At 38.9% G+C, this 24114-nt stretch overlaps 1 protein-coding gene across 1 annotated transcript in view; it reads right to left on the bottom strand.

Annotated features, from left to right (window-relative positions):
• The window catches only part of LOC108108145, a 38945-nt gene extending 15381 nt beyond the window's left edge, over positions 1 to 23564 (bottom strand). Inside the window, 2 exon segments of the mRNA XM_017216078.2 lie at positions 12772 to 12816; positions 22443 to 23564. The gene's annotated coding sequence lies outside the window, so the exon portion shown is untranslated.
• Between the last annotated feature and the right edge of the window lie 550 nt (positions 23565 to 24114).

The following is a 24114-nucleotide window of genomic DNA, read 5'->3' as shown; positions in this document are numbered from 1 at the left end:
CTTTACTAAACTCCCATTTTATCATATTTTTAATTAAGTCCTCCTACAAAATAAAATAAGCTTTATTCTTAATTATTTTCTTCTGTGTACACCCAAAAGGGAGAAGGAGAGGTCACAGCATTGGGTTAGAAGGACATGCAAGTCCGGAAGGACAGGAAGCATCCATGGCCAGCATCAGACACGGACACTTGACATTTAAGCCTGCCATTGAGACGGGTCCTGCATGGTTTTCCTAACCACTCTGCATCTACCATAGGCTCGTGATAGATGTGGGTAATTTTTGTGCATTCAGTTAATTCCTGAAATTTATACGGCATTTATGAAGCGGACATGCTGGGCATGCTCACGTTTTTACGGCAAATATTGACAAGGATGGTAAAGGAGGTAAACTGCAGTTGGTTCTGTCTAAAATCTTTTAAGCAACTTTTCTGTAAACTTTTCTAATCAAACACTCAGCTACGGAAGCGCTGAAGAGTGTTATCCGGATATGTGAAGAGATGTGTATGGGTGTGAGTCCACGTCTAGTCTGTGCCAAAAACTCGACTTGTTTGTTTGCCTGTTGCCCCGATGGAGCTGTACTTGTATCCAGCAGCTCCTCCGGCTTCCTCTCTCTTTTTCTCCTCCCAAGTAAATGAAGCAGCTCAATTTCGCCCACACTGGGAGTAGAAAGTTGTTCGTGTGCAGCATGTGGAGCTCGAAGCTTTTCCATCTGCAATCCCATGGGTACACAGAGACCTCTCCATCCAAGTCGATGTGGTTGAGAAAAGTGTTGCTTGGTCAGTGAATGAGAGGGAGCCTGCCAAGGAGGTGTAATGAAGCCGCACAAATGCACACAACATTGTTCAGGGCTTTTTGCAGTGATCAAAAAGAGGAAAAACGAAAAATAATTTGTTGCAGTTTGTTTGCTTGATTCGAGTCTGACATGCGAAAATTAAAGAAGCATTACAGAAAGTGCTGCAACATTTTCACATTTGTTTCGAATTTCAATTAGTGCTGACCAACCATATGAAATTCGTTGATAGGGGGAAACAAAGTAGTGAAGTTATTAACCAATTTTGCTTCTTATTACCGATATTATATGAAATCAAAGAGAAAATGTTGTTTTCTTTTTTTCTTGTTTAAGTCAAAAGCAAAATAAATATGGGTCATAAACAAAGAAAATGCTAATATATAAAGCCTTCATGTTAAAGCCAAATCATCACCATCATCATCAGTGTCAATAACGCTTACAATCCTTTTTATATATCACATCTGCCTGCTGACAACAATTGAATAGACAATATTTCATTTATATTTCATAGCCTATTTTTTAGGGATTTGTGTTCGCTATACTGTAGGCATCGTCGTTCTGCTTTCACAGGTAAATTCGATTGGTTCTCAAGGGGAAAAAACCATACACGTGTATTTCACTTTATATGGGTGGCTGTGCTGTGGTGGTGTTGTGTGTGGCAAGAAGGCAGGATGCACGCACTCGCCTCAAAGTTTTTGCAAGTTGCAGTCAAAGCCGCAGCCGCATCCAAGAGCGGTACTTCATCAAACGAACAACTTGCCGCAAGGTAACACAACCAGCCACACACACTCACCTGCCTACAGTTGTGGTCAATGATAGATGTCTTCTTTAAATTCTAACTTTAGTTTGGCATTTAGCTAAAGGTTAAAGGTGCGTTTGAAGGGGTTAAGACGGAGTATATTGTATCTATTATATTGGTTTATTTGTCAATTGATATCTTTACTGCTATTACTTTGTCCACTGCTGTACATATATACCCATATAGTTAAGAACTTTTTGCTTTGGTTGCAGCCAGCAACTCGGAGCTCGCCACTTGTAGACACGTGCACAGTTATAAAAGCATATAAAATTTCCTATTTAACTTCCGGCATGTTTCAACATACACACACAGTAAAGAAAAACTCACACAAGCAAAAGCGTAGCAATAGGGATATAGAGGGAGTCAGGTCTGACATGGTAAGTCTAAAGAAAACATATCCGTGACAAAGTAAACCACCTCCAGGTGCAACCAACAATAATAATACTTTTAGTAGTTGATTTTTTTCATTCACTTTCCACTCTTTTCTGCCATGGTTTTCTCCGGCATTTTCCTCCGCTTTTTTTTACAGACTTGCAACTGAGTTTTGCCTTTGACAAGATGGTAGTGGCACTAAGCGAACGACAAGAAATTGAATTCGGCTGCAGGTGGCAGGTAACACCTTTTTCTCCCACCACTGCCGGCTTTTTCGCCCAGCTTTACAGGATGTGTGACAGGCTTTTGAGTTGAGTTTCTGCGGAACCTTGACAGCCGCAGGATTTAGCGGTCCCCAGTCGGGGCTTTAATATTTAATAAGCTGACTTCGGTCTAGGCAAGTTCAGAGCTGAGCTAAGCTAAAAAAAAGTTTAAAAAAAAAACCAAAAGCAGCAGCAGCAAAAGCTGTCTTCAATTATGCAAAAGAGGCGTGGCGGTAAGGCAACTTGGCCCAGACGGTGACATGGCCAATGAATTGGGGGAAAAACAAGACCAAGGCCAGATGAAAATTATGCAGTGGCGTGGCAGATTGCAAAAGGTTTTATTCTGTGGCATAAACTAGTGAGAAAGTTGGTCTGTTTACTTAGGATAATCCAAAGTAAAATTGACATCAAGAATAGGTAACATCCTTAAGTAAAATATGACTTGAAAAATAGATAAATTATGATTTGATGGAAACTAAGGATTAAAGCTTACATTTTTCAAATATTTTATCCCAAAGAACAGCATACATTAGCACTTCATGATTTCATTAGCTTTTTGAACTTACAGTCATAACTGCCGACTTTAATCATCAACTTAGCTGTCTTGCTATTTAACACAGCCCCACTAATTATTCACTTCGTCACATATTATCACGTAATGCCTGCCAAGTTTCCATGTTTGTTGCCCCGCAGAGTTCATGGCTGCGCATATTTTAGCACACACACGACTCACTCGCCTTCAAGGACTCGACTTTTGGGTTATGTATTCCATTCCAAGTTGGTCTTTTGGTGTTCGGTCTTTGGTCTTTTGTCTGGGATTTTGTTAGGCACGTCCGATGCTGTCGCCCACGCTTTATTTGCACGTTTTCGGTGTTCTTGGACGGGGCAAGTTTATTGTTTGTTGTCGGCACATTAATCATAATTTAACGATTAGCGCAAGTTTTGTTTATTAAATATTCTTCGAGCCGAGTCGGCTAGAGTGTGGTCAAAATTTATGGACCGTCGGCGTCGCCGATGCCACGCGTCGATAGGCCACAAAACTCTCATAAATTGCAATTATTTCACAGAAAAAAAAGATACAATTTATGCATGGTTTTTGCTTTCCCCAAAATTTATGGCTCACACTTTAATTATGTCGACGGCGGAGGGCGGGATGAAAGTATTTGCATACTTCGGGGAAAAATGATTGCACTTTGCCACAGACTCGAAGCGGGGAATTTTATCAATTTATTAATAAAAAATGTGGGTCCAAAAATGCCGCAAAATGTGGCACGGTTCACATATTGTTTCACTTCTGGCATTTTCCTCTCTCTCTTGCTGTCACATCCTGAGTAAAGTGAAGCAAGGATACCCCTTTTTTTTACACCCCTTTCACAGGGTTTACATTGCCCCAGCTTGGTTTATTTTTATTTTGGTTTGGTCTTTGATCAATGTTTTTTTTTTTGTTTGGGGTCGCTTGGGTTGTCTGAAAATGTCACAGTCATTTTATTTTAATGCCATATTCTTGAAAAGTAAAAAAGGTAAAAAGTAGGTTTTACAGATCAAAGTGATGTTTGGGTGTTTTAGTATAACTTTATATCCACTAAAAGCTATGAGTGTTTCGGTTGACTTATGTTTTATCATTATTAAATGTTAAAAGAGTGAAATAATATGGCAGGAATTTTATAAATATACGATTACTAAAGTACAAGAAGATAAAGCAAGTGGACGTTTTAAGCAAGAATGACTTATTTTAGTATTTCGATTAAAATGGAAATGACACAACATTTACTAATGAGAAAAGACTTTAATTGGGATAAGAACTTATCATTTCTGCATTTTAAAAATAAAGCTGAAAGAGCTCGATCGAACTGATGACACATTTAAATGGATGAGCAATTTGCTCTTTCCCCAGAAATGAAGAGAAATAAGCCCACCGAGAGAGCGGCTGAGTGGAAGAGATATACATTTTTGCAAGAGATAAAAAGACAGCAAATGCAAATTTCAATGCCTTTGTGTTGTGAGATATTTAGCATTTGACATTGGTTTCATTTGTTCCAGCCAGGGATTGAGGAGCCATAGAGACGGATAAGGAACGTGGGGAGGGGCTTTTTACGGGCTGAGACTCCGACACCTCGGCTATCTAAAGCTATCTGCCTGCCTGCTAAGGTCAGCCACTTGGGCCTGTACGAAACTAATTGATAATCAAACAATTGTCCACACACACTCGCTTGTTTATCTGCCTGCAATCGCTAATTAGTTGCATTGTCCGAGGCGAGGTCAACGCTGCGTATGCGCAATGTGCAAATATGGCATGGAGAAGTAGAATATATAGCGCACAGACCTGCGGCTCACACACAGCGACTATTGCAATAATAACGCACAAGTTCAAGTTTATCACGTATACGCCCCGAGTGCCGAATAATCGAGAAGAGCGCACCCGAAGAGAGGGCGGGCAGAGCGAGAACAATTCTAATTCTAATTTATTGATGCCAGTCAATGCCATGGCATGCCTATAAATGAAAACTCAAACATTTTTCTGTATCTGTAGCTGGCCGTGACAACGACTCTGTTGTTGCTTTGGCTGCGTTTTAGCAATTTGCAATTGGTTCAAGATCAGCCAGCAAAATAAAGCAAAGCATTTTGGCTCTGCAGCAGCATTGCGTGCAGGAGGATAAGCGGAGATGGGTGGTGGCATGACGAAGGGGTGGGGGCTTGAGCCAAAGTCTGGCCTTGTGACAATTGATTTTCGCAGCCACAAAGAGCGACAATAACAACGACAACAGCGATTACAAAAGCAACACCAAGAGTGAACCACTTTGACATCCACTTTTGTGGTTAAAGCTTGACTCATAATTTATTCTTAACTGCGGAGGCCTGAATTGCTTTGGAATATAACAATAATATTAATGATACAAATTGAATGCAAACCAAGTCAAAACAAGCACCTCAAATGCCCTTTAGAAGTAAAAGAGATTAAAAATATAAGTTACAAAAAATGTTGTAATGTTGAATCTTGAAAGATTTGTCCTTGAAATGGCATTAATATGTTTTTTAATAATTTACATTCCCCATTACACATATATAAGTTATTTAAAGCAGTTTTAAATTTCTTTTCTCTCAAAAAGAGTATCGAAAATGAAAATGCTCCGCTTTTTTTTTATCAGAGGCAACTTCTTGAGTCATTTGAGTCGCAGTTTGGCATTGCGGTTGCCGGTGCAGCTGCAGCAACAGCAACTACTACTGATGATGAGTGCACAATCGAGGCTGCCAAGTTGCTCAATGCTATCTCATCGCACTCAGTCTCCTTGCCCACTGTGTAGCCATCTCTCTCTGTCAGCTGTGTATTGCTATCTCAGTTGGTGCAGTTTTCAGGGTCTCTGGTGCATCTAAATAAACAGAGTCTATATAGTATAAATAAATTCTGTTTTAGTGTGTTATGGTCTGGCACTCGATGACTTTGAGAACTGTTTGCTGAATGACAGCGGACTCGGTTGTTGACAATGGTGGAACCTATATAGATTATGGGAACAATATCTGAAATTACTTCATAGAAGGCCCACCGATCTGTAGGCACAAAATAGTTGGCCGAACACTTGCACCTCGAGTGCCATTCACTAAAAAGTTCGATTTGCCAAGGCTTTTATAAACAGGCTGACATATATAGTCGTGTATATATAGGCCCTCTATTCTTTATGCATGATAAAGTGGGCGGTGGCATGGTACGTACATCAATTTTCATTTACTTATGAAAATTAATAGCATTTCGCTTAACTTGGGATCGAGTTTTCCCAGCCAAGAGCAGATTGAAGCGGCCTGGAAAAGGGGTTTGGCGTGGGTTGGATTCGGGTGGCTTCTGTGCGTGGCTAGCCATTAATCAGTGAGAGAATGTTGCCACAAACAAAATTAAATGGATGCCTGCAGCTGATGGAAAATGCTTTTCATCCACCTGCCTCCTTTGCCTCCTTCTCTCTAGCTGAATTTTCTTTATTTTATTGCCACTTTTAATGCGATTTTTTTCCTCTCGCTTAATTTTTCGCTCTTGGCCTGACAATTTCATTAAAATATTATTAATTATTGTATCTCTCGCAATTAATATAATTTTGCACAGTATCGAATTGCATCCATAAATATGAAATTTGATTGGTTTTTGCACATGGCAGAGAATTGAATTGGTAACGTGGAAGAATGAAACATAAAGCTGTTAAAGAGAAAAATGGGAAAATGGATTGAGCGAAATAAATATTTCAAGTGGAATTTCAGTTGAGGCAATTAACGTATTGTATATATGAATATAAAAGGGAAAATATATTGAAAAAAATAAGGAAAAACTGATAACAAGCTTAATTTAATAGATGTGTTTCGGCAAAAATATGCATCTTTAAAGTTTTTATAAAGTGTCAAAAGATTAATATTTTTTTAAGCTTTCGTTATACAAATGGAAATGGTTACTGACACTTGATATTTAAGAGATATTTAAAGTTAGTTTGAAAATAAAAAAACATACAGAATTTCAGATTTAAATCATATACTTTTGAGATCCTTGTTACTTATATCCTCCTCAACAAACTTTAAGTTACATAACATTTTCCATTTTTGTTCAATCGCCTTTGCAACCAACATGTTGCAAGTCTGTGCAGTTTTTACTGCCGATCTCCTCATGATCGCCAGATGGTTGTTGCTGCCGCCTGCCGCCGTCGTTGGCCAATGTCAATCAAACACATGTGTACGCGAACTTGACTTTCAATGCAAAGCGCACAAGGCGAAAGCTGCGCTGCTCTGCCGGCGTCAACTGTGATCGCCGAGGCGCTGCAGCAGCAACCTTGACCCGGTTCTTGAAACTGCAACTGCAATGGCAACTGCAGCAGCAGCAGCAGCAGTCGACACTTGTGCAACATTGAGAGAGGCTGACAAACAGGTTTAGCTTTATGCCGGCAAACACAGCGTGACGATTAATGGAGGGACAGAAGGGGGGTTTCTACGCGCACCGGCTACGATTTTTTCTGATTTTGGGACCGCGCGCATGCGCAAAATTCGCAATGCGTTAACACGCATTTATTAACATGGTAGTTGTGTGTGCACAGAGGAAAAAAGGTCGTAAAAATGTTAACTTTACGCCTCTTCCATATTAACAAATATTTTTTATTAGTTTTGTGGAACTTTAATAGCCCTGATAAAGTGATAAATGATAAAAAATGTGTTTTTATTTTGCAATAAAACGTTTAACACATTTTTAAAATGTTTGCTTAAAGCCTTTAAAATGATTTTTAAGAAATGAGAAAATAGCCTAAGTCTTCTTAAATATATTTAAAATATTTTTATTAAAATTAATTAAATTCGTTAAATGGTTTTATGAAGTAAATTTCAATCCTGATTTTTTCTCCATGCAGTTTCGTGCACTTTAGTTTTTACTTTTTGTTTATTATTGATGTCTTAATATGACTATTGGCGATGGTCAACTGGAATTGAAATTGAAGCGGCGACTTGCCCACGATGTCCACCGTTCGGCATTGAAAAGCTAAAAAGCGAAAAAGCTGCGACGCGAGCGCCTGACGTCAGCGAGTTGTCATCGTTATTATTGCAGTTGTTGTAAGGAGAAGGTCGAGGTTAATTAAGTTGTCTTCGCCATTGGCAACCTTGTTTGTAGTTGCAGTCTTGACATTTTGGCTTGAGTAAGTTGACTCCTCAACCCCCTGAAACCCCGCTCCTTCTTTTTGCGTGTAATTCATTATTAATTGTGGCACCTCCTTGCGCTTTACCTGTTTTAACCCCCTCCCTGAAAACTCTTGGTTCCCTTTTACTAGTTAATTGCTCTGCAATTTGATTAAAATTAAACTGCATTTGCGGTTTTTCGCCTGCCAGTTGCTTTAAGTTGAATTCCCTCTCGATTCTCTTGATTTTCCTCATTTTCCACTGCTGTCACGTTTGCTGGCAGCATATTTTCTTATTAAATTCCAACTGGCAAACGTGAGTGAAGCTGTCCTTTGCTCTTTCTACTCCTCTGACCGACATCCGTGCAAATTTAGTTGCAAATTGGAAAAGGGAGTGCAGTTGAAAGGCGACAAGTTGTTGCAGAAGGTCTCTCGACTCACACACACGTGTGCACAAAGGAAATCAATGTTATTGCAAAACAAAAAATAAAGTTAAAGTTGAGTGCTAATAAAAAATGACTTATAATTATCGTCGTCCCTTCACATTATATAAAAAATATATGGAAATTAATTTTAAAATTACATTTGAAAAATCAAAAATAGTTTATCTTACGTCAATCTGATTTTACTTTTCTTTTACCAACAATTTATGTGTACTCTTTCCCTAATTATTTGATCAAAGTGACCGCTGGCGGAAAAAGAAAAACCCAAAAGGCCACAAAGTGAGCAACAAGTGAGCATCAATTCCACTCTTGAAAAAACCCAAAATAGCAAAAGGGAAATCCCGCAGAAAGAAAAACAAACAAAACTTTCCTGCTATTTGCTTAATTAAATGCGCAACGTGAGGGGGTAAAAGGGAGGTCAGGTGGTCATCAGATCAGTACGCAAAGCTCAAAATAATCAACGAAAAATTCCAGAGAATGGGAAGAAGGGCAGATAAGTAAGAGTGTATTTGATTACAAAGCATTAATAAGATGCGGCGGCAGCCAGCAAAAGGTAAAAAAGCATTGGGTATAGAGCCGGGAAAAGCCACGCCAAAGAAAGGTCCTTTTGCAAACAGCCGCAGCCGCAGCGGAAAACACCGCAAAAGGAAAATGGTGGAAATGGAGATGAGCAAAGTGCCAGGAATCAAAAAAGAATAAGGCGCAAAAAACTTAAAGTAGGAAATAGTTTTTACACAAAATGTAAAGGAAAGAAAAAAAGCTGAAATATATTTTAAATTACGGAAATATATTATATAAAAATATAAATTATGTTTGTAATGTGAGTCTTTGCCTCTTACTTCGAGAAGGTTCACCTACTTAACCTAAAGCACCATTATTTATGGTTATCAAAGTCTATTTAAAAAACTTTTCTATTTTATTGGATTTATCTGCAATTATTTTGTACAAGTGTAAGAACATGAAGAACAGCAATATTTGCGAGAACACCAACAGCATCTGCAGGTAAATCATTAAGGCTCCGACTGCGGGTCGGACTAAGCTGTAATTAATGAGCGAGTGGAACATCGTTGAGCCAGGCGCCGAGCAAATTAACTTGAACTGGATACCGAGGTGGTTGGGAGTCGAAGGTCGGGGGCTCAAGTGCAATTAAAGCAGCGCCGCATTTTGTCTTGTAATCATCTAACTTTTTCCCCTGCCTTTTTTTTTTATTGCTGATGCGAGAAAAAGAAAGCGAAAACCGCAGGAAAAGTGAATATACGTAATAGAGGAAAATATCTGTGGAATTGGAATGAATAAGGAAAGGTGCTTATGCGAAAACTTGTCCAGTTTCTAGGAATTCATTGGAAGGATTTGTTGATGTTGGTTTGATTGGTTAAGCTCAGCCAATCAATTCATTGAAATTGAGATGGAATATAATTGCTGATAAATTTGATTTGAGGCAGGAGAATGTGAAGTGGAATCAAGAATTTAGGAAATCAAGTTTCTTAATATTAACTGGGAAGAGTTCTGATTCTGTACAAAATAAGCATATTATGTGAAATTCCTAATTGATTGGTATTACCTTAACTAACAGAGTTTAATTAAATGCATACATGAATAAGCTTAAGCCTAAGTCTAATGCGATTCCAGAAATGGTTTATTATTCCGCTTCCATGAATCGCAATTAATCTCTAGAGAAAATCGATTAAGGTCTCCGTTCTTGCTCCTTTCCTTATTGAAGCTAATCTTACTTTTGATTTCGCCATTTTCCATTCATGGCAACCCCTTTTGCCTTCCCCCTCATATGACCTTCAGTTTCCGCATCCTTATTAAGCTGTCTTTGAGTCTTTTGTTGTGGAAGCCTCAAAGTTTTCACGCCCCCATCTCTCAGTTAATTATTAAGTAGAATACACAAATTTATGGTGAATACCAAGTCGAAGGTAACATAGCCCCCGGGCCACTCCCCTTTATCCACCCCTTCTCAAGTATTTGTTGTGTGCGTTGAGGTGTAAACGTGCGGATTAAGTGTCTCAGTGTCTGTTCTGGGCCTAGAAGATATATATCAATGGGCTTTAAGGTGGTGTGGAAAACACTCCCACTTTTTCGTCCTCCTCTTTAACCTCACAAAATTTCCGCTTCGCCCTTAACTTTGCTAATTTTTGTTGCCGTTGTTTCGGTTTTCCTTTTCCTTAAGGTGAACATTGAAAAATTGATGAGATTTTGTTTGCTTTGGTTTTGAAGCTAAAGTTTGTCGACACTTGAACTTTTCCAACCTGCAGGTGCGGAGGATTTTGAAAAGGAATTTCCGCACAAAAGACAGCCAGAGGAGAGGCATAGGAAAAAAGAGTTTTCTTTTTAGATAGTTCAATTGGCGTAGAAAAAGCCAACAGAAAAACGACAGCCCAAAAGGGAAAGCGCGGAGAAAAAACTGTCATAAGAATTGTGCATGGGTTAGATGGCTTATAAATACAGTTGAGGACAAGATAATAGGATATATATTTGATACATTATTTTAGTTTCTTAAAAATGTAATATTATGTATTTTTTACAATGAAAGTCTTCTAGATTATGGACGTATAAATATACAATATTATTTGTAAAATCATTCCAAATTATACTTGATTTAAGGTAAACCCTTTTCGCAGAAGGTTATTTTTGAAGCTATTATTTGTACCACTATTATGTTTGCTTACATTCATTCATATTCATGCTGGGACCTCGTGCGGGGAAAAAAATAAAGAAAAACGCCGGACATGAATTTATAACGAGTCTGCCTAAGCCATATTGATTGAGGCTGGGAAATAAAGAGACAGACAGTGAGATAGAGAATGAATAAAGGGGAAATGGCCGAGGCAGACTGCGAGACAGAGTTGACTGAGCACTTGGAAATTGCCAGCATTTCTCCAATATTTCTCCCGGGCGCAGCAAAGTATGCAAGGAAGAGGAAATAAAGGAAAGTCGCATGCAGGAAATCAAACTTCACTTTTGATTGAGTTTCGTTTGGAAGTCGCTTTATGGCCATAAGCCGATTTGCGGTCCCTTTCGAGGCTTTGTCTTCCTTCCAGCTGCTTTTCATGATTTTTAATTGGATTCTTTTTTTTTCAACCATTTAACAGAATTTCGTATGAACTTATTTAATGGGTTAAAGGGTTGCTTCTCATGCCAAGGATATTTCTATATTTATATAAGGGGGAAGCACACATACACACACACGCACACAAATGAATATCAATGAACTGTCATAAAAGCAGCATCCTCTGTGCGAGCGAGAGAGCAACTGCCAATGACAAGACTGACACGTAGGCAAACATTTAAGCACCCAACAACAACAGATGCAGGCGAACACACACAAACACAACACGCTCAAACATACACAGGCAAACGGCACATAGACACACACATTTCACACTTGACAAGGGGTCATAAGCATGGGTAATAAGACTTAAAAGGGGTCTTTTACTATTTTATATTAAGCAGTTTTCTTTATACTTAGTTGGGAGAATATAGAAATCAATCTACAATACATATAGAAACTTTTGAGCTTTCAAATAATATCTGCCATATGAGAGGCGTTAAAATAAAACTTTCCTCAAGAAATGTGGATAAACAAATCTTAAAGAAAGTTTTCTAAAAATCTTAACCCAAAGAGTCAACCAGCCAAGGTGTCTCATAAAACTTTTACAGCTTTTCGCGCAGGTCAGAAAATCTCTCCCCATAGAGACCTTTTGACCCCCCTTTAGCTACGCCTTTTCTTTTCGGGTTCCTATGACGAGCACACTCGGGTCACTTTCGCCCTGCCAATGACATGTGATTTCAACTAATGACAGCTTTTCGGGGCGTTTGTCATCGCAACAACAGCATCAGAAACTTGGAAACCAACGAGATTCCGACCCATAACAGACTGAGGGACAGCCAGACAGTATAACCAGCTTAAAATTTAATGAAATTTTCATGTGCTGGCCGGAATTTCTTTTCGGACCCATAATAATCCAATGTGTGTGAGCCAGCCTGTAACACATGGCGTATGATTAATGTGGCAGAGAGTATTCCTGCTTAGGAGGGACCCAAAATGTTGAGCCTGTCAATTAGATAAACTTTTGTCAAATATTCAAAACAAAAACTGGCAAATTGCTTAACCGACACTCTCACAGAAACAAACAAAGACACGTACATAGTCAAACATTTTACATTTTATTTTCTAGCAAAGAGAAAATGCTTTGAAAATTGACAGCATCGGCATATAAATGGGATTTACTTTTCTTCTTTCTGTATTTGATGAGTCCTCTGTATTTTAGACTCTTTTCACCGTTCCTGCGGTGTCAATATGTATTTTTGATTAGCTTCAATTTCAGCTGCCTTTCTGGGTCATGCCTTTTGACTGCCGCCCTGTGAACCCCAATAAAAACTTTCAATTTGCATATGCATTCAATTTTTAATGAGCTTTTAAGCGGAGCATAGCTCCATATGAATTGGGAACACGGAAAATTCCACTTACCGATATGCAAAGTTAAGAGTTCCTCGCTGGCTTTGAACATGTCAACTGTAAGGATAATAAAGGGGAGAGAATGTAGTTATTATAGATTTTAAGTTACTATATATTATAACTTGTATTAAACTATACTTCGTATGCTATTAGTTCCTAACCCTTTTTTAATATACCCATTTATTTTTCCTTTCATTCGACAGCCAACATGTTTATGCCATGTAAAAGCAAAGGCTTGAAATGAAAATGTTCTAAACACTTAGTGTCAATGGCCCAGATATCGTTTGCTCAGTGATGCATTAAGTGATGCACTTCACACCACATTCACACACACACATCCACATACACACACTGGCATAAAGCTTCTCATCTACTGACACACATACACGAATTTTCCGACACCCTCTTATTGGAACCTTCATCGTTGACAAGCGCTCCTCTATTGACCCTAAACGCAAGCGCAATTGGTCGCTTGACTGATTGATTGATTGACTGATGGATGGTTGGCGAAATGGTTGATTGGATGCATCAATTCGAATTGGGATTTAGTTGTCAAGGATGTTGTGACACCACTTTCTGCTGGACAGCATTCTTTATAGCACACATTTTGGGGCTAAAGATGCTTAAAGTTGGATTAGATTGTTTTCATAAAATTTTATTATAATTTTTACGATTTCAAAAAATAAAGTATTTAATTTATGTTTACTGACATAGCAATTCACTTATTTCCCTCATAAACGACATTTTGCAGTAATGGCCTTCTTTTGGCTCAGTTTTAAATGTACTTTCAAGTCACGTTCTTAGCTTGTTTTGGTCAGCAAGTCAAGGCAACGAATGTTGCCTCAAATGTGACCTTTTGTTTGGCTCCACGCCACACAATATTATCCTCAGAGTCGGTCTCCCATTCCCATTGCCATTTCCATTCCCATCCTCTCCACTAATGTTAATGGCTTGTCTTGGCATACAATTGGCTGCTGTTGTTTTGCTGGTTTTGCTCCCACAATGTTGGCCTAATTAGCAGCTCAAAGAGAATGGCCATTTTCCACAGTCACAGTCGCAGTCACACTTGCACACACACACACACACACACTCAAACAGACCACCACTCACATGAGCATTAAGGATAAGCCAAATGTTGGCTTGCATTTATCACGCATACGGCGTGTTGGCCAAAAAACCACTTTGTGTGGGTAGAGCCAAAATGGGAAAGTGGCAAAGAAATGCGCGAGAAGAGAATGGTGGCGGGGCTACTAAAAATGTAATTTTGGCATTAGTCGAGCTTGGCAAACATAAAATTACCTTGATTAGAAACTCAAATGTGGCTCATGCCGAATAAACGAGGGGAGCGAGAGATATGCCATGGGGATCTGGCGATTGCCACGGGGCCATATATATGTATACATATATCAGCACCGACCTAAGCCTAAAACGACTTTGGCCCGTGCCAAAACCACCCCCTCTGCTTTTTGGGCCAACCTCAAGCCCATATATCAACGTGCACCTGTGCCAAAAGGAGCTGCGGGGAAATGGGAATAAAGCCAGGCCCAAATGATGCTGCGTTGGGTGTTGGCCACCATCTGAGGAATGACTGGTTCTTGGATCAGCTGGGGATGGGGAATGGTGGGTATGGGTATTGTGTGGCAGAGCGGCACAGTGGGTGGGAGTTTTCTGTGGTGTGAATACCCACATTCATGCATCGCCTGTTACCTTGAGGCGAGCCAAGTCGCAATAAAAACCAAACGTCACACATAAAAAAAGCAAAGAGGCAAAGATATGTAGAGGAAAAGCTCTTAAAAGACGAACAAGAATATGCACTATAAGCTATAAAATTTAAATATGTGAATATCATAAAAACGTTGAATAGTGCTACGCTTTTATAAAATAAATTGTGAGGAATATTTACTTATAATAATATTAAAAATGGGTTTAAAATAAACTTAAAATTTTTATTTCCAAGCAGTTAAAGGAAAATTGTAAATGTATTGAACAGATTGATGAGTAAGGTTTTTCAATATTTTGAGCTAGCAAGTCATCTGCTGTCATATTTTCTTTATATTTTATACCCTAACTAAAGAACTCCTGAAACATAAAGGTAAAAAACTCGGCAAACTGCTGAGGCATGTCCTTGCTTTTCTCTCTCTCTTTATCTTCACCATTCCGTATCAATTACATAGCATATGTGAGTGTGTGTGCGTTAGCGTTTAGTTTTTATGTTTAGCCATAACAAACAGCATAAAGCTGGGTGGCAAAGTGGGTGGAAACTTGCCGCAGACACAAGGCTAATCAACGAAATTGCTGCAGCCTTTTAGGCGGCCAAACCAGCAGGCAACATATGGCCGGGATAACCCCTGTTCGGCACTTCATGTTTTGATTAGAGGGCGTGGCATGATTGATGAACCATTGAATGACCCCTCGTGTACTGCCGTAAATCCTCCCACTTGTCCACGACTTTGTTCCGTGCCGGCAAACTTTGAATGAAATGAGTGTTATAAAGTTTTCGCCACCCCATAATCTCCTTTCGCAACATTGAAAAAATTTGCAATGCAGCATGAAAAGTGGCACAAAAGCCCTGACGGCAAAGTTTTATTCGTTGCTCTTTTCTCCTTTTTTTTTATGCAGCAGCTAAAAATTAAAATGAAGCTAAGCAGCAGCTGCAGCAGTTTGCATAGCAGGGATTCTATCGCCATTCGGGGAATGGCATTAACAAACTTTCAGGTCAGCTAAAAGGCAAAGTTGCCAGCATTCAAGGTGAGTCAATCAACAAAAGGATTTTAGCAAGCTGAAGTTGCTTTTATTCGGGGCGTTTTTGGGCGAGGTTTATTTACTGTCCATTTAAGAGTTGAATTTAAGAGATAAATCAACAAGGAGGGCGTTTATTAAGGAATATATTATATTATTAAACTATGAAATAAAGCTAATTCTTGCTTGTTTTTTGATAGTCATCATTTGTTGCTCTTATTACATAGCTATGAATTAGGCCAAGACCCACCCCTCTAAATGAGTCACTTAAGAGTCCCTTGTTTCATACATGCAGATCAAACATATGTTTTTATTGAAGGACTCTTTCAATACAAGCAAAAGACCCTCGACAGCGCCAATCAACATCGCTATGAGGCAGCAAACAAAGCACTTGAAGGGCTCGAAATTCGCTTGGCTTTGTCATTAGACGACAAGTCGAAAGGACATACTTGAGCGAGTATAGACGTACTTTCTGAATAGATGTGCGACCATATTCAAAACACGCAACACTTGTCAGCAGCAGGCGTCGGCAATCATTCAACATGAACACACACCATACAAACAGCCGGAAAGAAACAATGAACTGCACTGAGAAAAAGTATGGGTATTAGAATGTAACAAAAATAAATGACATGATTTTAGAATAATTTCAAAACGTTTCCCTTTTATTCTGAAATACACCAACTTTAATAATAATTTCATAGCCCAAAAATAAACTTTTGCCTGCCTATCAGTTCGAGTGCGAGTAATACTTTTGGTCCTCGGCTTTGAGCTGAGTTTTTCTCCTTTCTTCTGGGCTGTCATTATTAAAGCATCCTCATCGCAGTGGTTGCTCTTGTTGCTCCTGTTGCTTACGACTTTTAGTTGCCGCTCGAAGGCATTTGGCACATGATTTTAGTCCTGCGAGCAGTTAACAACAGTCCTTAACACTCATTCCCAACGACCAATATATTTCTGTGTGCACGTTCACGCCTTAACACCTGCAATGACTTTGTTGACAGCTGAGTGGGTTGAGGACTCCAAGCACACTGGCGGTGTGGTGGGAGCTTAGGTAGAAGCAGCTGATTGTTATTTATGTCATTTATATGACAAAACTGAGTGATTTTCGTTAGAAAGACAATCACTGCAGGATGTGATATTCGCATGGATATTATGAAGAACTTTAATGGTTAAGAAAATAGTTTCAGCAAAAGCTGGCAGTAGTATTATTTGACTTTCAACAAGGAGTTCTATTTATTTTAATCAATCTAATTTCAAGACTGATTTTCATTATTCATCACTTCTTCGGATTTCAAATTTGAGGCCTTGGAATTTGTATTGCCTACTTGTGAGCGCATTTGGAGTACAAAGACAAACAATTGTTTTGAGGTCGATTCTCAATTGCCTGGACTAAGCCCTCAAGTCTGTTTGTATTGGTAAATATCTCTCTCTCTCTCTTCTCTGTGAGTGGGTGTGTATGTCTGTGTCATGGTTGTTTGTTTGTTTGTGTGGCTTGCACTTCACTTAATTGAATCAGTGTGATTGACATGTCTCCTCTGCATATATGTATAGGATTCAAATGGAAAAGTGTGTGTTCTCAGAGATGATCTCTCTGGCCAGCATTGCTTTGAATTTGCGAATGCAGGGGTGTCCTTTTGTGCAGCAGTCACAATGTTCATCAATTATCAACTAAAAAGAACCCACAGAGAGAGAGAGAGAGAGAGAGGGAGTCTGGGATGGGGAATACTAGAGAGCACAAACAGAAAAAGCAATAAATCTAAACAAAAGGCCTTTGGGGCCAAGTCGAATGATATGGGATGGTAGCAAGGACGTGGTCATAGATTATGGCCATGTATTCACCAGCTGGAAAGTCTTGTTTATGGCCACCTATCCACCCCACCCCTGCTACTATTTTCCCTTTGGCAGAAAAACAAAGGCCAAAGGCCAATGAATTGGCCTCAGATTTTTGGTTCATTGCCTGCTCTGGCTGGATTGACCATATATATGGATCAGCTGGATCCTGGTATGTATGACTAAGAAATCCCTAACTTCTACATTGTTCCTTCTACATACCAAATTGGTTCGGGCAAAAAGCGAAAAGTTAAGACCAACTAACCGTCAGGCACAAACTACAAGTTGGCACTTTTTTTTTGGTAGCTCAAAAAAGGCAATTTTCCCGGGAGTTTGGGTGAAAAGTGGCAGTGTTGAAGCCTTGTACAAATAAAATTTAAGTAAAACAAGCTTGGCAACAAAGTTTGTGCAGTGCAAAATGTTCGCTTCCCTTACTTCGTTCTTTTACCCTTTTTTTTGTTTTTGGTGCTCACTCTGCATTTTTGCCTTTAGATGCAGTCACATGTGTAGAGGGAAAAATGTAGAGAGGCAAGGGGGGCTTAGAAGCCAGGAAAAGGGGCGTAAAGTGTGAAAAGAGGCGGTAAAAGGAGTTAAAGGGAGGATCAAAACGAGGAGAAAGCCAGAAGGACAAAAGCGCAGAAGAAAAGCGCTTGCCAAGGAAAACTCATTGATTGCAACACGCAGACAAGGGCGAAGGATACCCAGATGATAGGACATGAAGGATAGAAGGGAAAATGGGAAAAAAGGGGGCGTTGGTGGGTGTTTAAAGGCGTTCACATGGCAAACATAAGTCGCACACTCAAATCAATAGCTTTGACAGCTTGGCATTGTTTGAAAAACGAACCAAAAGAGTCAAGCCAAGAAAGGAAGGTTGATCGAATAAGAGATATACAAGTGCAGGGGCGTGGTGACGCGTGCTTTTCCAAGGGAGGGAGAACTAGCATGCCTCTGTATGTGTGCCAATTGCATTCATTTGACTTGACTTGGCTGCCAATTGTCTCGATGCAATGGAAAATTTCTGGCAGACGTCATTGGAAAATCGAAAAACAAACATAAAAATAACAAACAAAATGGAAAGAAAATCGAAATTGAAATGCGAAAGAGCTCCCTCACAATTTGTAAATATTTTAAATCATTAATGATAGCAGATTCTGAGTGCATTTAAGTGAAAAAACTTTTATAATTTGAGTAATATTTCTCAGGAAACGTTGAGCTTTTCAAATGCTTAAATTTCTTTTATATTTTCGAAAAACTTTGCCCTCCGCACGTGCTTTTCCTGTACAATTTCCCTCGCATCTGGCAAAAGGAAAAATAAATAAATAAAATTAAGCAGATGAGTAATGCAAAATTAATGAGACAGCAGGCGATGCGAGAATGGGCAAAGAAAAGAGAACACAAATTCAAGGATTGCAAATTGCAATTACAAAAGGCAGCAACAAAAATCGGCTAAAGCTGCCAGACGGGCCAACAACAGCAACAATAGCCATCACATCAACAATAAAATGGCAAAGTAAAAAGATAAAAACTACCTTGGCCCAGTATTGAAAGCGCCTATAAAACTCATCGCCTTTCTGTATATGTATGGGTGTGTAGCTTGATACTTGTGCATTGGCTATATAGTAGATATAGGTACTCGAACAGGGACCAACTGATTCTGATTCTGCTGCTGTTGCTACTGCTGCTGCTGCAACAACACCAATAACAAGCAACAATAAATGTCACTGCACACCCCATTGGCCACGCCCTCTCTCAAGTAGCAAAAGTGCATTGAAGACGTGACCAAGTCGCCAAAAAAAAAAACCATACAATCAAGAAAACTTTCGTTTCATTTCATTTCAGTTTCAGTGCAACGTGGCGTATGGTTATTATGGTACTTTTTTCTGCACGGAGAAAAATAAGGGTATGACTCTTTCTGGTGAAAAATATTTTTATATATTTTTAAATTATATTTTGTAGGTAAATTTTAAATCAAATTTATGAAGTACAAAAGTCACTGAAATTTTTTATACTATAAAATAATAAAAAAAAAGAGGTTTTTTTTCGTGTGGCAAGCATAAAATTGAAGAGTTCCGAACATGAGCAGAAGGAAGGCTGATCGGGGGTGTTCAACAGTCTTATCAGTGACAAAGTTTGCCCAAGTCAAGCACTCGACATATTTGTCGACCAAAGATTGGAGGAGGCACCGGCTGGCGGTGGCACATAAAAAGTGCAAAAAAGAAAATAACAGAAGAGAAATAAGGGAAAACCTGGCCAACCTCAATGGTGTCGCTGCAGCCTGATAAGACACAGACACACACACACTGTGCAAATTGGCCAAGTCATAAAGGCGAACTCAATTTGCTGTTGATCACGTTTTTTACTTTTTTTTCTCTTAGCCATTTCCCGCAGCCGAACTAGTGCAACAATGGAAATCTTTTTATTACCAAAGAAGTGGAGCAGCCAAAAAATAAAAGAGTACAGCTAAAAAGAAATACAATTAAAATTATTTATTAGCGAGCCGACAACAGAAATTGGCCGAAAGCAAAAAGCAGGACCGAAAGGAAGGGATGATGATGGGAGGCTGAATTTTTTGGATGATGGCTAACAGCGGGAACTGGCGCACATTTGGCCATGTCTTTTTGGCCAGTTGCCAACCATAACAGAGCAGAGCAGCAGTGGCAGTGGCAGCAACAATGCGACCAAGTTTTTCTACGCCCATTCTGTTGCCTTTTTGGCTTCTTGGTCTAGGAGCTTATTTATGTGCGTTGGCTGCAAAATATGGCGCAGAAAATATTTTCCTCTATTGCCAGCTTTTCATTCTCCGTTTGTGTTTGCAGCATCTTTGTGTATTTTTCTTTTTTTTTTTTTGGGCTTATTTACTGCACAAGTAGCCGAAGCTAATTGGGTGAAGCAGCAAAGGGGGGAAATGGGGGTAAATAGTCTAATGCATACTGCATTTTTAACAATGTTTATGGATGGGAAATATTTGTTTGGCTATTCCCTGATTTTGAGTGGCAGTTCTTCAATTCGACCGCATTTGTGACTGTTTGGCAATTTATTTGCCAATATATATATATAACAACTTTGGCCAATTAATTATAACTTATTTATGGCCAAAAGAAACTTTTGATTTGTGGCATACTTTGCGGGGTTTTTGTCTGATAAGAAAATGTGTTTTTAATTAGATTTTGACAAAGTGCAGGTGAATAATTTATGAAGTTTGCAAAAGGCCAACTGATTTATGAAAATTTGTATGCCATTTGATTTATTTTTGGAGTTTTAATACAAGTTTGGTTATCTGGAAAGTTTTAAATTTAATTTTAAGCAACTTTTCTAAAAGTGCAAACACTTCCTGGAATACTTTTTTAATAAGCTCTTTTGCTAAAATAAAAAACTGTTAAAAATCTAAGAACTAAAAAAGAATTTGTCATCACGCAATCCAGAAATCTCAACTCTTGCTGGACTATTTAAAATGCAATGTAAACACATTGGGTACGGTTTCAATTTCTTCGTCGTTTCAGCCTCAGCAATTCTTATCAGCAGAGAAGAAACAAGAAGCCAGAAGAACGAAGAATGTTGAGCCAAAAAGTTTCAGAAGCGGTGATAAAGTTAAGTCACTGAACTCGATCTCAACAGAAGCACTCACAACGCACCGTGGTCTTATCAACAATTTGTATTATTTGCTTTATTTAATTTTTGCAGGGCGCTGCCTCTAAATAATTGCCAAAATGCCATGGTTAGTTGAGTAAGAATGAAAGATTGATTGACAAAATCGTGGGAAAAGAAATATATACATGAGTTCATATCTAAGAAGGAAGGGCAAGGCAGGAGAAGACTAGGGTTCAATTACCTGGCCAGGGGAAGGTAAACGAGCCAGATAATAGATTCGGCAATGTGAATAAACTCATTCCTCTGCTGCACTCGCATCACATCATTTACCCTGATGTATTACCTCTCCCGAAAACAGATTTGCTAATTAAATGCCAGACATATATAAGGCGTATTTCCAACAAAAATTAATTAAGGAATTGTCACATCAATCAGGTTGCAAATTATGGGCTCTCGTCATTTTTTTCTCTTTTTTTTCTGCGGCCTGCATAAGAATTTTTAAATAAACAAATAAAATGCAGAAAATAGATTTATGTCTGAGTGCAGGAAAATTTATGACAGATGTAAAAAATGTCCCGTGTTTCATACATTTTTCCCCCTTTCAGTTTTATGAATGACGTTGATTCCGGTGTGGGAAGTGGGATTTGCCACTGAGAACCGAGAACTGAGGCTGACCAGTTGCTGGTGGCCATATCCATGGCCCTGACTGACACTTCTACTTATAAGAATTGCGAAAAAAAATATATATATAAATAAAAGGGAAAACACTTGCGTTGATAATGAGAAAAGTTTCGCCTTTTTGTTCTGCCTACATTTGTTGTTCTTACTGGCAATTCTTTCTTTTGTTTTGACGATGATCCTTGGTCTGGTAATGAGATATGCACTCGGGGACTCTCTTGTTTACAGTACCCCAGTCTTGCGGTCTATGTGTATGTATATTCGGTCTCAAGTATTATTCTTTGTAAAGATCTCACACTTTGCCGTCTCCAGGTGTTTGTGGTCTGGGCGAAATGGATTTGTTTTCCATGGAAAGTCTGTTGGGCTTTTTTAATTACCTAACTCCCAGCTGCTTATGCTTATTCGAATTAATGGCAATTGGGCGAATTTCATGAAAAGGTTTGGTCTAGAAAACTAAGGAGTCTCGAGATTTATAAATACTTTAGACATTAAAAAACAACAGGGTAATTATTAAAATATTTTTCTTAAAAAAGCAAATATCACTTTCATTTTTAGTCACTAAACTCTTAAAATTTTTCTGAAAACATCTAAAAATTCTTAAACATTGACACATACAAAAACATTCTTGCATTTTTGAAAACACCTATATTTTCATATATTTTAACAAACAAAACAGCGATAATTCTGTTTACACTTTTCTCATGGCCATTGGCTGGTTCACAAGCAGATTCTTACATTGGCCAACCTGTCGTATGCTTAAAGACGTGTGCATAATATAAATATTTTGCGACAGCCACAATCTATTACTCAACAATCACAGTGATCACAAACATAAGTTGTTTACCAACCTTTGTGAAATTATTTCCTTCTGGTCTCCAGATCGATCGGTTATATATATAGAGAATATATATTATTTTTATAGAATTCACTAGCACGGATATCCAAAATGCTGCTGAAGTATTCCAAAATGCAAAGTTCACGGAGTATCCAAGACTTAATTTATTTTAACACTTTAATGCGGAACTAATGGATTCCGCCTCTTGTACTTCTGTTTATTTTGTATTCCAAAAAAACGAAAATCTGTATAAAATGCACGAAATGTGAGTAGAATTCTCTCTTCTCTCTTTTGGTTGTTTATGTTTTTCTTTTCTTTTTGGCAGAGATTTATAAATATTTCTTCTTTCGCACTACACTTTGACACTTTGCGTCTCCAGATTGAATATTTTAACAAAATGCAGTTTTGCGTTGAGATTGGTCGGCAAAAATAATCCTAGATTTGCTACTTTGTTGCGGTTTTAGATTCGTAGTAGTTATATTTTTAGAACACGCACTTTTCCTAAGCGAAATTCTTGTTTGTTTTGGCACTTTCGAGTTTATACCCTTTGGGTGTTTTTTTTATTTTTATTTTTTGGTTTATTTCTGTTTCGGCGGCATCTCTTTTTTGTGTATTGCCGTCTATTTTAAGGTTTAAAAATATTCTGCGGTCAGCAATTTAAAAATAACAATAGCTCCACGAGCAGGAAAACCGAATGCACTTCTTGTTTCACTGGGTTTTATTTTTTATTTTGGCTTGAAGTTAGAAGAATTGGAATTGTTTTCCATTTGCAGATGAATTAGTGTCGTGTTTTTTGTGCTGTGCTGGTTTCCACTCGAAGAACGAAGAACGCGATTGGGCTTTTGGATTTATTGTACGTTGTTTGTTTTTTTAAAGCGATTTCGGAAGCGAGCTTCTTCGGCTGCTCAAGAGTCCATGCGACCGTTTCCGTTTAACCGCTGCGGCGTTCCACTCACTTCGATGAACATCTTGTAACTATTTTGAAAAAGCGCACGAACGCAGCTGCAGAGCGCCAGCCAACCAACCAACCAGTCGGTGGCCCCAACCAAAAGAACCTGAGAGAGCGAAATGGAGCCGATTGGAGCGCCACAAGAGAGCTCCGCGCTTAAGAGAAGAAGCGAAGCGGAGCATCCGCGGTGCTGTTAAAGAATGTTGAAGAACGCAGATGCTCTGTAACACTGCCGAAGCGAAAGCCGAACGTTAGCCGAAGTACAAACGAACAACTGTTAAAAGGGGGGAGAAAAGAGACAGACAGTGGCACACACAGTGACGAAGAAGAGAGAGCGCACAAAGAGCATGCCAAGCCAAGCCCCACATTGCAATTACCGCAAAACCACTCCCCATCTTCCCTCACCTAACAGCCCGCCGCTCTGCTAACCGCCCTCTGTTAGTCGCTCTGTTAGCAGCGGCCGTTTGTTGTTTTTGGCCTGATAGAAGCCATATGTTCGCAAATTTCATGGCTAAATGCCCAATCTAATTGCCCAAAGAAGCCACAGAATAGCATTGAAGACCACCCACTCACCCCTTTATCGAAGATGCAAATTCATGGGATAAACGAAAAAGATAGTGTTTTGGTAAGTGCGTAATATCAATATTATGGGTCATTATTGCTTTTTCTATGCACGGTTACGATAATTTAGATTGAGATATAAATGTTATTTAATCGGTTGAATTTTGTATCAATA

This window comes from Drosophila eugracilis, unplaced genomic scaffold (genome assembly GCF_018153835.1).
Source record: "Drosophila eugracilis isolate 14026-0451.02 unplaced genomic scaffold, ASM1815383v1 contig_445, whole genome shotgun sequence".
Lineage (NCBI taxonomy): Eukaryota > Metazoa > Arthropoda > Insecta > Diptera > Drosophilidae > Drosophila > Drosophila eugracilis.
The sequence above is the reverse complement of the archived record's forward strand: the minus strand, read 5'-3'. Positions and strand labels throughout refer to the sequence as shown.